General features: G+C 46.5%; 3 non-coding genes across 3 annotated transcripts; all 3 read left to right on the forward strand.

The window, feature by feature from the left end:
* The first annotated feature begins 1,884 nt into the window (after window positions 1–1,884).
* Window positions 1,885–1,966, forward strand: trnal-aag (transfer RNA leucine (anticodon AAG)). Its single transcript has one exon. It is a non-coding gene; the product is annotated as a tRNA-Leu (tRNA).
* A 6,995-nt stretch (window positions 1,967–8,961) lies between these two features.
* trnae-uuc (transfer RNA glutamic acid (anticodon UUC)) lies at window positions 8,962–9,034 on the forward strand. Its single transcript has one exon. It is a non-coding gene; the product is annotated as a tRNA-Glu (tRNA).
* A 2,866-nt stretch (window positions 9,035–11,900) lies between these two features.
* On the forward strand, window positions 11,901–11,973 carry trnav-uac (transfer RNA valine (anticodon UAC)). Its single transcript has one exon. It is a non-coding gene; the product is annotated as a tRNA-Val (tRNA).
* The last annotated feature ends 2,866 nt before the right edge of the window (window positions 11,974–14,839 follow it).

The following is a 14,839-nucleotide window of genomic DNA, read 5'->3' on the forward strand; positions in this document are numbered from 1 at the left end:
TTCGGTGTATCTCGTCCATGCTCACCACATAGCCAAAATTAAACAAGTCCCATTAAACAACGAGCTAACGGAAACAGAAAGGTGAAAGGTCGAATGGCTTCAACTTTCAGTGCTGGATGCCACTGAGCTGCAGCGGGGACGACCGAGGCTTGTTTCTGTCGTATAGTGGCCATCAGGTTCGCCTTACACGCGAAAGGTCCCCAGTTCGAAACTGGGCAGAAACTGCTTTGCTCTTCAACTGCAGCCTTTGACATCGACTAGAACGGAGCTTTCTTGCTTGCTTTCCCATGTGCAAACCTGCCTTCGAGTTTGCTCGAATAAATCGTTGCTCGTAGTGCAATGCAATGCCGCTCCGTTTAATTACTGTGCAAAAGCATTGTAAAGTTTTTCTCCAACCTGGTTCTGATCATATGCCATTCTGTTTGAGAGTGTAGTTACCCCCTTCTGATCCTTCCACGAAAAGCATTACCGCATTCGCATTCCTTGCGCAGGCGGCCCGGTTCAAAGACAGGGAAGAAGCTGATGTGCTGGTGTCACAGTGCACCACGGATTCCTCAACTAGTCTGTCTGTCAAATGTATCCCAAAGTCGTCTCTGAAAGACCTCATTTGGAAGGTGTCTGTCGTTATTCAACGTGTGAGAATTGGCACCAGAGGTCCTGAATCATGTTTTGGAGCAGTTCGCACGTTAGTGGCTCATTCAATCAGCAACAGCAATGAAAGAAATTCCACTCTCAGAGGAACCTCTGGACCTGTGCTTTCATAGCGTCGCTAGTATTAAGGTGCGCCCCGAGATCTAAGCCAGGTTGGAACGGAAACGGAGGAATCGACAGAGAGGCTACAGAATGACATCGCATCCATTTGGTTTTCATTAAATCACTGACGAGCAGGAAAATGTAAACGGGGAGGGCGAGTGGGGAAGTGAGGCAGTTGCAGCTCTGGAGAAAGTCCTTCGTTGTGATTCACTCAGCAACCAGAGACGTGACGGTGACTCAGGCGTGAGAGCTCTTCACATCGTGAACAAAAAGCAATCAAGGGCAGTTAGCACCTCTTCCGGAGTGGGGGTGGGGTGAGGTAATTACCTTTTGACTTCTGTTACTATGTTCGGAAACTGCCTTTTGGATTGAGGTGAAGAGAAACTGCATTTCTAAAAAGCACCATGGAACTTGTTAAACTTTATTGAGTCGCTTTTTCTCATCGATTCCCACACAGGTTTCCAACTCAGTTGGTATCCATGAGGCTCATGTCCAGGTGCAATCTGCAGCAAATTGCACGGTTAGGTAAAAGGCAAGGAAAGTGGCATCTCGAACCGGCCCCGAGGTCAGACCTTCCTCACAATGTAATCTGTCCTTCTCGGATTGTAATGCTACCTCCGGTTTTAGGGTGGAACATTCTTTGGGAACCTTATTCTGCAAAACAGACACAGTGACTGAAACTATGCTGCACGGTATGATTTGGGACACGGCCTGCTCAGCTTTGTGCATTTCCCCTGTAGTCCGGTGTGTTTCATGTTCCGTGTAAACGTGAAAGTTGTCCTGTTTCGAGCAATGGGTGAAATCATTGAGCAAAGCAAGAATCGAAATTGCAGTAATGTCAAGTAGCTCATGGTAATTTGACCCAATCATAATCGATCATATATTCTCACGCACTCACAGATACATCTGTAGCTGAATCGAAGTCTGAGAAGATAGACTCAGTTTACCAGTGATTTTTGTCTGGATTGATGGGCTATCGTTAACTGCTGAGAAATTGATATTGTAGACGGGCACATCCCAGCAGCTGTGCGAGTCGGAGAGGGATCATGGAACCCTTTTCACGTGAGTTTACATCTGTTGTTATGCAGGAACACAATTGGAAGTGCAAGCAAATGGAGTCGTGGGCGTGTTGGTAGTGTGGCCGAGCGGTCTTAGGCGCTGGATTAAGGCTCCAGTCTCGACAGAGGCGTGGGTTCGAATCCCACCGCTGCCATTTCTGCGGAGCAGCTAGTTTAAATGCTGTTTCGATCCCCTGCGGCATTTCTGTTTAAAACAGAAGCAAAATGAGTTTGCTTCCCGGGGAATTGATTGTGGTGTTGGTCAGTGCCGAATTTTCCAAAGTGTCTGTGCTGTCATGCTCGTGTTCGCCTCCCGCGCGGAAAATCGCCAGCGGCTCTACTCTTGCTTTCTGTTCCAGGCAAGTTGAGCTTTTACTGGAACCGAATGGAGACTGCTATTTCATCGTTGTTGCGAAACAGAGTCCTACGGTGACTCGACTCGTCGTTATTTGGTTTTCTGGCCAATGAGAAAATCGTTCCAATGTATTTCGATGTCATATGTTATTGAATTTCTCCCACTTCCATCATTTCAGTCCTGGAGTCATCGGAAGGGAAAGGTAATCTAATCGAGACTGTGATTGGTGAAATTCACTTTTGATGGCCCATTCTTATTATGTTCTTTTTTTGTCTCTTTGCAGCATTGTCTGGGAAGTGGTGGTGCACTCAGGCTCCAGTATGTTTGAAAGAGTAGTTTGGAATTGCCCTGTTGTTAGTTGTGTGATTACGTTATGGCTCATGCCCCCTGACTGTCTCACATTTAGCATTCATGCTCGCTGTGTCTGAAAATGCATTTGGTTTTCCCGTTTTGTTTGTGTTCGGTGTTAAATGCTTTCTGTTTTGCGATTCGCTCAATACATTACGAATTAACAGGGTTTCTGAGGTAACTTCCAGCTGCAAAAATCCTCAACTGAGAATCTGGGAAATTTTCACGGAGTATGGTCTGTCGGAGCAAAAGTAAGGAAGTCGTTCGTTTCTGCAGTGTTTCACAATGCTACCTTTCCCGTGAGCAGTCGAACAGACGAAAAGATTTTGCCACAGACTGCGACGGTAAGCTCCGCAAAAACGTAATTCTTTAAAGCAGGTGTAAGCGACACAACGTTATTGGGGTACACCGCGTGGAAACAGATACTTCGGTGTATCTCGTCCATGCTCACCACATAGCCAAAATTAAACAAGTCCCATTAAACAACGAGCTAACGGAAACAGAAAGGTGAAAGGTCGAATGGCTTCAACTTTCAGTGCTGGATGCCACTGAGCTGCAGCGGGGACGACCGAGGCTTGTTTCTGTAGTGTAGTGGTCATCACGTTCGCCTTACACGCGAAAGGTCCCCAGTTCGAAAGTGGGCAGAAACTGCTTTGCTCTTCAACTGCAGCCTTTGACATCGACAAGAACGGAGCTTTCTTGCTTGCTTTCCCATGTGCAAACCTGCCTTCGAGTTTGCTCGAATAAATCGTCGCTCGTAGTGCAATGCAATGCCGCTCCGTTTAATTACTGTGCAAAAGCATTGTAAAGTTTTTCTCCAACCTGGTTCTGATCATATGCCATTCTGTTTGAGAGTGTAGTTACCCCCTTCTGATCCTTCCACGAAAAGCATTACCGCATTCGCATTCCTTGCGCAGGCGGCCCGGTTCAAAGACAGGGAAGAAGCTGATGTGCTGGTGTCACAGTGCACCACGGATTCCTCAACTAGTCTGTCTATCCCACAGTCGTCTCTGAAAGACCTCATTTGGAAGGTGTCTGTCGTTATTCAACGTGTGAGTATTGGCACCAGAGGTCCTGAATCATGTTTTGGAGCAGTTCGCACGTTAGTGGCTCATTCAATCAGCAACAGCAATGAAAGAAATTCCACTCTCAGAGGAACCTCTGGACCTGTGCTTTCATAGCGTCGCTAGTATTAAGGTGCGCCCCGAGATCTAAGCCAGGTTGGAACGGAAACGGAGGAATCGACAGAGAGGCTACAGAATGACATCGCATCCATTTGGTTTTCATTAAATCACTGACGAGCAGGAAAATGTAAACGGGGAGGGCGAGTGGGGAAGTGAGGCAGTTGCAGCTCTGGAGAAAGTCCCTCGTTGTGATTCACTCAGCAACCAGAGACGTGACGGTGACTCAGGCGTGAGAGCTCTTCACATCGTGAACAAAAAGCAATCAAGGGCAGTTAGCACCTCTTCCGGAGTGGGGGGTGGGCTGAGGTAATTACCTTTTGACTTCTGTTACTATGTTCGGAAACTGCCTTTTGGATTGAGGTGAAGAGAAACTGCATTTCTAAAAAGCACCATGGAACTTGTTAAACTTTATTGAGTCGCTTATTCTCATCGATTCCCACACAGGTTTCCAACTCAGTTGGTATCCATGAGGCTCATGTCCAGTTGCAATCTGCAGCAAATTGCACGGTTAGGTAAAAGGCAAGTTTAGTGGCTTCTCGAACCGGCCCCGAGGTCAGACCTTCCTCACAATGTAATCTGTCCTTCTCGGATTGTAATGCTACCTCCGGTTTTAGGGTGGAACATTCTTTGGGAACCTTATTCTGCAAAACAGACACAGTGACTGAAACTATGCTGCACGGTATGATTTGGGACACTGCCTGCTCAGCTTTGTGCATTTCCCCTGTAGTCCGGTGTGTTTCATGTTCCGTGTAAACGTGAAAGTTGTCCTGTTTCGAGCAATGGGTGAAATCATTGAGCAAAGCAAGAATCGAATTTGCAGGAATGTTAAGTAGCTCATGGTAATTTGACCCAATCATAACCGATCATATATTCTCACGCACTCACAGATACATCTGTAGCTGAATCGAAGTCTGAGAAGATAGACTCAGTTTACCAGTGATTTTTGTCTGGATTGATGGGCTATCGTTAACTGCTGAGAAATTGATATTGTAGACGGGCACATCCCAGCAGCTGTGCGAGTCGGAGAGGGATCATGGAACCCTTTTCACGTGAGTTTACATCTGTTGTTATGCAGGAACACAATTGGAAGTGCAAGAAAATGGTGTCGTGGGCGTGTTGGTAGTGTGGCCGAGCGGTCTAAGGCGCTGGATTAAGGCTCCAGTCTCGACAGAGGCGTTGGTTCGAATCCCACCGCTGCCATTTCTGCGGGGCAGCTAGTTTAAATGCTGTTTCGATCCCCTGCGGCATTTCTGTTTAAAACAGAAGCAAAATGAGTTTGCTTCCCGGGGAATTGATTGTGGTGTTGGTAAGTGCCGAATTTTCCAAAGTGTCTGTGCTGTCATGCTCGTGTTCGCCTCCCGCGCGGAAAATCGCCAGCGGCTCGACTCTTGCTTTCTGTTCCAGGCAAGTTGAGCTTTTAGTGGAACCGAATGGAGACTGCTATTTCATCGTTGTTGCGAAACAGAGTCCTACGGTGACTCGACTCGTCGTTATTTGGTTTTCTGGCCAATGAGAAAATCGTTCCAATGTATTTCGATGTCATATGTTATTGAATTTCTCCCACTTCCTTCATTTCAGTCCTGGAGTCATCGGAAGGGAAAGGCAATCTAATCGAGACTGTGATTGGTGAAATTCACTTTTTATGGCCCATTCTTATTATGTTCTTTTTTTGTCTCTTTGCAGCATTGTCTGGGAAGTGGTGGTGCACTCAGGCTCCAGTATGTTTGAAAGAGTAGTTTGGAATTGCCCTGTTGTTAGTTGTGTGATTACGTTATGGCTCATGACCCCTGACTGTCTCACATTTAGCATTCATGCTCGCTGTGTCTGAAAATGCATTTGGTTTTCCCGTTTTGTTTGTGTTCCGTGTTAAATGCTTTCTGTTTTGCGATTCGCTCAATACATTACGAATTAACAGGGTTTCTGAGGTAACTTCCAGCTGCAAAAATCCTCAACTGAGAATCTGGGAAATTTTCACGGAGTATGGTCAGTCGGAGCAAAAGTAAGGAAGTCGTTCGTTTCTGCAGTGTTTCACAATGCTACCTTTCCCGTGAGCAGTCGAACAGACGAAAAGATTTTGCCACAGACTGCGACGGTAAGCTCCGCAAAAACGTAATTCTTTAAAGCAGGTGTAAGCGACACAACGTTATTGGGGTACACCGCGTGGAAACAGATACTTCGGTGTATCTCGTCCATGCTCACCACATAGCCAAAATTAAACAAGTCCCATTAAACAACGAGCTAACGGAAACAGAAAGGTGAAAGGTCGAATGGCTTCAACTTTCAGTGCTGGATGCCACTGAGCTGCAGCGGGGACGACCGAGGCTTGTTTCTGTCGTATAGTGGCCATCAGGTTCGCCTTACACGCGAAAGGTCCCCAGTTCGAAACTGGGCAGAAACTGCTTTGCTCTTCAACTGCAGCCTTTGACATCGACTAGAACGGAGCTTTCTTGCTTGCTTTCCCATGTGCAAACCTGCCTTCGAGTTTGCTCGAATAAATCGTCGCTCGTAGTGCAATGCAATGCCGCTCCGTTTAATTACTGTGCAAAAGCATTGTAAAGTTTTTCTCCAACCTGGTTCTGATCATATGCCATTCTGTTTGAGAGTGTAGTTACCCCCTTCTGATCCTTCCACGAAAAGCATTACCGCATTCGCATTCCTTGCGCAGGCGGCCCGGTTCAAAGACAGGGAAGAAGCTGATGTGCTGGTGTCACAGTGCACCACGGATTCCTCAACTAGTCTGTCTGTCAAATGTATCCCAAAGTCGTCTCTGAAAGACCTCATTTGGAAGGTGTCTGTCGTTATTCAACGTGTGAGAATTGGCACCAGAGGTCCTGAATCATGTTTTGGAGCAGTTCGCACGTTAGTGGCTCATTCAATCAGCAACAGCAATGAAAGAAATTCCACTCTCAGAGGAACCTCTGGACCTGTGCTTTCATAGCGTCGCTAGTATTAAGGTGCGCCCCGAGATCTAAGCCAGGTTGGAACGGAAACGGAGGAATCGACAGAGAGGCTACAGAATGACATCGCATCCATTTGGTTTTCATTAAATCACTGACGAGCAGGAAAATGTAAACGGGGAGGGCGAGTGGGGAAGTGAGGCAGTTGCAGCTCTGGAGAAAGTCCTTCGTTGTGATTCACTCAGCAACCAGAGACGTGACGGTGACTCAGGCGTGAGAGCTCTTCACATCGTGAACAAAAAGCAATCAAGGGCAGTTAGCACCTCTTCCGGAGTGGGGGTGGGGTGAGGTAATTACCTTTTGACTTCTGTTACTATGTTCGGAAACTGCCTTTTGGATTGAGGTGAAGAGAAACTGCATTTCTAAAAAGCACCATGGAACTTGTTAAACTTTATTGAGTCGCTTTTTCTCATCGATTCCCACACAGGTTTCCAACTCAGTTGGTATCCATGAGGCTCATGTCCAGGTGCAATCTGCAGCAAATTGCACGGTTAGGTAAAAGGCAAGGAAAGTGGCATCTCGAACCGGCCCCGAGGTCAGACCTTCCTCACAATGTAATCTGTCCTTCTCGGATTGTAATGCTACCTCCGGTTTTAGGGTGGAACATTCTTTGGGAACCTTATTCTGCAAAACAGACACAGTGACTGAAACTATGCTGCACGGTATGATTTGGGACACGGCCTGCTCAGCTTTGTGCATTTCCCCTGTAGTCCGGTGTGTTTCATGTTCCGTGTAAACGTGAACGTTGTCCTGTTTCGAGCAATGGGTGAAATCATTGAGCAAAGCAAGAATCGAAATTGCAGTAATGTCAAGTAGCTCATGGTAATTTGACCAATCATAACCGATCATATATTCTCACGCACTCACAGATACATCTGTAGCTGAATCGAGTCTGAGAAGATAGACTCAGTTTACCAGTGATTTTTGTCTGGATTGATGGGCTATCGTTAACTGCTGAGAAATTGATATTGTAGACGGGCACATCCCAGCAGCTGTGCGAGTCGGAGAGGGATCATGGAACCCTTTTCACGTGAGTTTACATCTGTTGTTATGCAGGAACACAATTGGAAGTGCAAGAAAATGGAGTCGTGGGCGTGTTGGTAGTGTGGCCGAGCGGTCTAAGGCGCTGGATTAAGGCTCCAGTCTCGACAGAGGCGTGGGCTCGAATCCCACTGCTGCCATTTCTGCGGAGCAGCTAGTTTAAATGCTGTTTCGATCCCCTGCGGCATTTCTGTTTAAAACTGAAGCAAAATGAGTTTGCTTCCCGGGGAATTGATTGTGGTGTTGGTAAGTGCCGAATTTTCCAAAGTGTCTGTGCTGTCATGAACGTGTTCGCCTCCCGCGCGGAAAATCGCCAGCGGCTCTACTGTTGCTTTCTGTTCCAGGCAAGTTGAGCTTTTACTGGAACCGAATGGAGACTGCTATTTCATCGTTGTTGCGAAACAGAGTCCTACGGTGACTCGACTCGTCGTTATTTGGTTTTCTGGCCAATGAGAAAATCGTTCCAATGTATTTCGATGTCATATGTTATTGAATTTCTCCCACTTCCTTCATTTCAGTCCTGGAGTCATCGGAAGGGAAAGGTAATCTAATCGAGACTGTGATTGGTGAAATTCACTTTTTATGGCCCATTCTTATTATGTTCTTTTTTTGTCTCTTTGCAGCATTGTCTGGGAAGTGGTGGTGCACTCAGGCTCCAGTATGTTTGAAAGAGTAGTTTGGAATTGCCCTGTTGTTAGTTGTGTGATTACGTTATGGCTCATGCCCCCTGACTGTCTCACATTTAGCATTCATGCTCGCAGTGTCTGAAAATGCATTTGGTTTTCCCGTTTTGTTTGTGTTCCGTGTTAAATGCTTTCTGTTTTGCGATTCGCTCAATACATTACGAATTAACAGGGTTTCTGAGGTAACTTCCAGCTGCAAAAATCCTCAACTGAGAATCTGGGAAATTTTCACGGAGTATGGTCAGTCGGAACAAAAGTAAGGAAGTCGTTCGTTTCTGCAGTGTTTCACAATGCTACCTTTCCCGTGAGCAGTCGAACAGACGAAAAGATTTTGCCACAGACTGCGACGGTAAGCTCCGCAAAAACGTAATTCTTTAAAGCAGGTGTAAGCGACACAACGTTATTGGGGTACACCGCGTGGAAACAGATACTTCGGTGTATCTCGTCCATGCTCACCACATAGCCAAAATTAAACAAGTCCCATTAAACAACGAGCTAACGGAAACAGAAAGGTGAAAGGTCGAATGGCTTCAACTTTCAGTGCTGGATGCCACTGAGCTGCAGCGGGGACGTCCGAGGCTTGTTTCTGTAGTGTAGTGGTCATCACGTTCGCCTTTCACGCGAAAGGTCCCCAGTTCGAAACTGGGCAGAAACTGCTTTGCTCTTCAACTGCAGCCTTTGACATCGACTAGAGCGGAGCTTTTTTGCCTGCTTTCCCTTGTGCAAACCTGCCTTCGAGTTTGCTCGAATAAATCGTCGCTCGTAGTGCAATGCAATGCCGCTCCGTTTAATTACTGTGCAAAAGCATTGTAAAGTTTTTCTCCAACCTGGTTCTGATCATATGCCATTCTGTTTGAGAGTGTAGTTACCCACTTCTGATCCTTCCACGAAAAGCATTATCGCATTCGCATTCCTTGCGCAGGCGGCCCGGTTCAAAGACAGGGAAGAAGCTGATGTGCTGGTGTCACAGTGCACCACGGATTCCTCAACTAGTCTGTCTGTCAAATGTATCCCAAAGTCGTCTCTGAAAGACCTCATTTGGAAGGTGTCTGTCGTTATTCAACGTGTGAGAATTGGCACCAGAGGTCCTGAATCATGTTTTGGAGCAGTTCGCACGTTAGTGGCTCATTCAATCAGCAACAGCAATGAAAGAAATTCCACTCTCAGAGGAACCTCTGGACCTGTGCTTTCATAGCGTCGCTAGTATTAAGGTGCGCCCCGAGATCTAAGCCAGGTTGGAACGGAAACGGAGGAATCGACAGAGAGGCTACAGAATGACATCGCATCCATTTGGTTTTCATTAAATCACTGACGAGCAGGAAAATGTAAACGGGGAGGGCGAGTGGGGAAGTGAGGCAGTTGCAGCTCTGGAGAAAGTCCTTCGTTGTGATTCACTCAGCAACCAGAGACGTGACGGTGACTCAGGCGTGAGAGCTCTTCACATCGTGAACAAAAAGCAATCAAGGGCAGTTAGCACCTCTTCCGGAGTGGGGGTGGGGTGAGGTAATTACCTTTTGACTTCTGTTACTATGTTCGGAAACTGCCTTTTGGATTGAGGTGAAGAGAAACTGCATTTCTAAAAAGCACCATGGAACTTGTTAAACTTTATTGAGTCGCTTTTTCTCATCGATTCCCACACAGGTTTCCAACTCAGTTGGTATCCATGAGGCTCATGTCCAGGTGCAATCTGCAGCAAATTGCACGGTTAGGTAAAAGGCAAGGAAAGTGGCATCTCGAACTAGCCCCGAGGTCAGACCTTCCTCACAATGTAATCTGTCCTTCTCGGATTGTAATGCTACCTCCGGTTTTAGGGTGGAACATTCTTTGGGAACCTTATTCTGCAAAACAGACACAGTGACTGAAACTATGCTGCACGGTATGATTTGGGACACGGCCTGCTCAGCTTTGTGCATTTCCCCTGTAGTCCGGTGTGTTTCATGTTCCGTGTAAACGTGAAAGTTGTCCTGTTTCGAGCAATGGGTGAAATCATTGAGCAAAGCAAGAATCGAAATTGCAGTAATGTCAAGTAGCTCATGGTAATTTGACCCAATCATAACCGATCATATATTCTCACGCACTCACAGATACATCTGTCGCTGAATCGAGTCTGAGAAGATAGACTCAGTTTACCAGTGATTTTTGTCTGGATTGATGGGCTATCGTTAACTGCTGAGAAATTGATATTGTAGACGGGCACATCCCAGCAGCTGTGCGAGTCGGAGAGGGATCATGGAACCCTTTTCACGTGAGTTTACATCTGTTGTTATGCAGGAACACAATTGGAAGTGGAAGAAAATGGAGTCGTGGGCGTGTTGGTAGTGTGGCCGAGCGGTCTAAGGCGCTGGATTAAGGCTCCTGTCTCGACAGAGGCGTGGGTTCGAATCCCACCGCTGCCATTTCTGCGGAGCAGCTAGTTTAAATGCTGTTTCGATCCCCTGCGGCATTTCTGTTTAAAACTGAAGCAAAATGAGTTTGCTTCCCTGGGAATTGATTGTGGTGTTGGCAAGTGCCGAATTTCCCAAAGGGTCTGTGCTGTCATGATCGTGTTCGCCTCCCGCGCGGAAAATCGCCAGCGGCTCTACTGTTGCTTTCTGTTCCAGGCAAGTTGAGCTTTTACTGGAACCGAATGGAGACTGCTATTTCATCGTTGTTGCGAAACAGACTCCTACGGTGACTCGACTCGTCGTTATTTGGTTTTCTGGCCAATGAGAAAATCGTTCCAATGTATTTCGATGTCATATGTTATTGAATTTCTCCCACTTCCTTCATTTCAGTCCTGGAGTCATCGGAAGGGAAAGGTAATCTAATCGAGACTGTGATTGGTGAAATTCACTTTTGATGGCCCATTCTTATTATGTTCTTTTTTTGTCTCTTTGCAGCATTGTCTGGGAAGTGGTGGTGCACTCAGGCTCCAGTATTTTTGAAAGAGTAGTTTGGAATTGCCCTGTTGTTAGTTGTGTGATTACGTTATGGCTCATGCCCCCTGACTGTCTCACATTTAGCATTCATGCTCGCTGTGTCTGAAAATGCATTTGGTTTTCCCGTTTTGTTTGTGTTCGGTGTTAAATGCTTTCTGTTTTGCGATTCGCTCAATACATTACGAATTAACAGGGTTTCTGAGGTAACTTCCAGCTGCAAAAATCCTCAACTGAGAATCTGGGAAATTTTCACGGAGTATGGTCAGTCGGAGCAAAAGTAAGGAAGTCGTTCGTTTCTGCAGTGTTTCACAATGCTACCTTTCCCGTGAGCAGTCGAACAGACGAAAAGATTTTGCCACAGACTGCGAAGGTAAGCTCCGCAAAAACGTAATTCTTTAAATCAGGTGTAAGCGACACAACGTTATTGGGGTACACCGCGTGGAAACAGATACTTCGGTGTATCTCGTCCATGCTCACCACATAGCCAAAATTAAACAAGTCCCATTAAACAACGAGCTAACGGAAACAGAAAGGTGAAAGGTCGAATGGCTTCAACTTTCAGTGCTGGATGCCACTGAGCTGCAGCGGGGACGACCGAGGCTTGTTTCTGTAGTGTAGTGGTCATCACGCTCGCCTTACACGCGAAAGGTCCCCAGTTCGAAACTGGGCAGAAACTGCTTTGCTCTTCAACTGCAGCCTTTGACATCGACTAGAACGGAGCTTTTTTGCCTGCTTTCCCTTGTGCAAACCTGCCTTCGAATTTGCTCGAATAAATCGTCGCTCGTAGTGCAATGCAATGCCGCTCCGTTTAATTACTGTACAAAAGCATTGTAAAGTTTTTCTCCAACCTGGTTCTGATCATATGCCATTCTGTTTGAGAGTGTAGTTACCCCCTTCTGATCCTTCCACGAAAAGCATTACCGCATTCGCATTCCTTGCGCAGGCGGCCCGGTTCAAAGACAGGGAAGAAGCTGATGTGCTGGTGTCACAGTGCACCACGGATTCCTCAACTAGTCTGTCTGTCAAATGTATCCCAAAGTCGTCTCTGAAAGACCTCATTTGGAAGGTGTCTGTCGTTATTCAACGTGTGAGAATTGGCACCAGAGGTCCTGAATCATGTTTTGGAGCAGTTCGCACGTTAGTGGCTCATTCAATCAGCAACAGCAATGAAAGAAATTCCACTCTCAGAGGAAACTCTGGACCTGTGCTTTCATAGCGTCGCTAGTATTAAGGTGCGCCCCGAGATCTAAGCCAGGTTGGAACGGAAACGGAGGAATCGACAGAGAGGCTACAGAATGACATCGCATCCATTTGGTTTTCATTAAATTACTGACGAGCAGGAAAATGTAAACGGGGAGGGCGAGTGGGGAAGTGAGGCAGTTGCAGCTCTGGAGAAAGTCCTTCGTTGTGATTCACTCAGCAACCAGAGACGTGACGGTGACTCAGGCGTGAGAGCTCTTCACATCGTGAACAAAAAGCAATCAAGGGCAGTTAGCACCTCTTCCGGAGTGGGGGTGGGGTGAGGTAATTACCTTTTGACTTCTGTTACTATATTCGGAAACTGCCTTTTGGATTGAGGTGAAGAGAAACTGCATTTCTAAAAAGCACCATGGAACTTGTTAAACTTTATTGAGTCGCTTTTTCTCATCGATTCCCACACAGGTTTCCAACTCAGTTGGTATCCATGAGGCTCATGTCCAGGTGCAATCTGCAGCAAATTGCACGGTTAGGTAAAAGGCAAGGAAAGTGGCATCTCGAACCGGCCCCGAGGTCAGACCTTCCTCACAATGTAATCTGTCCTTCTCGGATTGTAATGCTACCTCCGGTTTTAGGGTGGAACATTCTTTGGGAACCTTATTCTGCAAAACAGACACAGTGACTGAAACTATGCTGCACGGTATGATTTGGGACACGGCCTGCTCAGCTTTGTGCATTTCCCCTGTAGTCCGGTGTGTTTCATGTTCCGTGTAAACGTGAACGTTGTCCTGTTTCGAGCAATGGGTGAAATCATTGAGCAAAGCAAGAATCGAAATTGCAGTAATGTCAAGTAGCTCATGGTAATTTGACCCAATCATAACCGATCATATATTCTCACGCACTCACAGATACATCTGTCGCTGAATCGAGTCTGAGAAGATAGACTCAGTTTACCAGTGATTTTTGTCTGGATTGATGGGCTATCGTTAACTGCTGAGAAATTGATATTGTAGACGGGCACATCCCAGCAGCTGTGCGAGTCGGAGAGGGATCATGGAACCCTTTTCACGTGAGTTTACATCTGTTGTTATGCAGGAACACAATTGGAAGTGGAAGAAAATGGAGTCGTGGGCGTGTTGGTAGTGTGGCCGAGCGGTCTAAGGCGCTGGATTAAGGCTCCTGTCTCGACAGAGGCGTGGGTTCGAATCCCACCGCTGCCATTTCTGCGGAGCAGCTAGTTTAAATGCTGTTTCGATCCCCTGCGGCATTTCTGTTTAAAACTGAAGCAAAATGAGTTTGCTTCCCTGGGAATTGATTGTGGTGTTGGCAAGTGCCGAATTTCCCAAAGGGTCTGTGCTGTCATGATCGTGTTCGCCTCCCGCGCGGAAAATCGCCAGCGGCTCTACTGTTGCTTTCTGTTCCAGGCAAGTTGAGCTTTTACTGGAACCGAATGGAGACTGCTATTTCATCGTTGTTGCGAAACAGACTCCTACGGTGACTCGACTCGTCGTTATTTGGTTTTCTGGCCAATGAGAAAATCGTTCCAATGTATTTCGATGTCATATGTTATTGAATTTCTCCCACTTCCTTCATTTCAGTCCTGGAGTCATCGGAAGGGAAAGGTAATCTAATCGAGACTGTGATTGGTGAAATTCACTTTTGATGGCCCATTCTTATTATGTTCTTTTTTTGTCTCTTTGCAGCATTGTCTGGGAAGTGGTGGTGCACTCAGGCTCCAGTATTTTTGAAAGAGTAGTTTGGAATTGCCCTGTTGTTAGTTGTGTGATTACGTTATGGCTCATGCCCCCTGACTGTCTCACATTTAGCATTCATGCTCGCTGTGTCTGAAAATGCATTTGGTTTTCCCGTTTTGTTTGTGTTCGGTGTTAAATGCTTTCTGTTTTGCGATTCGCTCAATACATTACGAATTAACAGGGTTTCTGAGGTAACTTCCAGCTGCAAAAATCCTCAACTGAGAATCTGGGAAATTTTCACGGAGTATGGTCAGTCGGAGCAAAAGTAAGGAAGTCGTTCGTTTCTGCAGTGTTTCACAATGCTACCTTTCCCGTGAGCAGTCGAACAGACGAAAAGATTTTGCCACAGACTGCGAAGGTAAGCTCCGCAAAAACGTAATTCTTTAAATCAGGTGTAAGCGACACAACGTTATTGGGGTACACCGCGTGGAAACAGATACTTCGGTGTATCTCGTCCATGCTCACCACATAGCCAAAATTAAACAAGTCCCATTAAACAACGAGCTAACGGAAACAGAAAGGTGAAAGGTCGAATGGCTTCAACTTTCAGTGCTGGATGCCACTGAGCTGCAGCGGGGACGACCGAGGCTT

Source organism: Chiloscyllium punctatum, chromosome 18 (genome assembly GCF_047496795.1).
Source record: "Chiloscyllium punctatum isolate Juve2018m chromosome 18, sChiPun1.3, whole genome shotgun sequence".
Taxonomy (NCBI): Eukaryota; Metazoa; Chordata; class Chondrichthyes; order Orectolobiformes; family Hemiscylliidae; genus Chiloscyllium; species Chiloscyllium punctatum.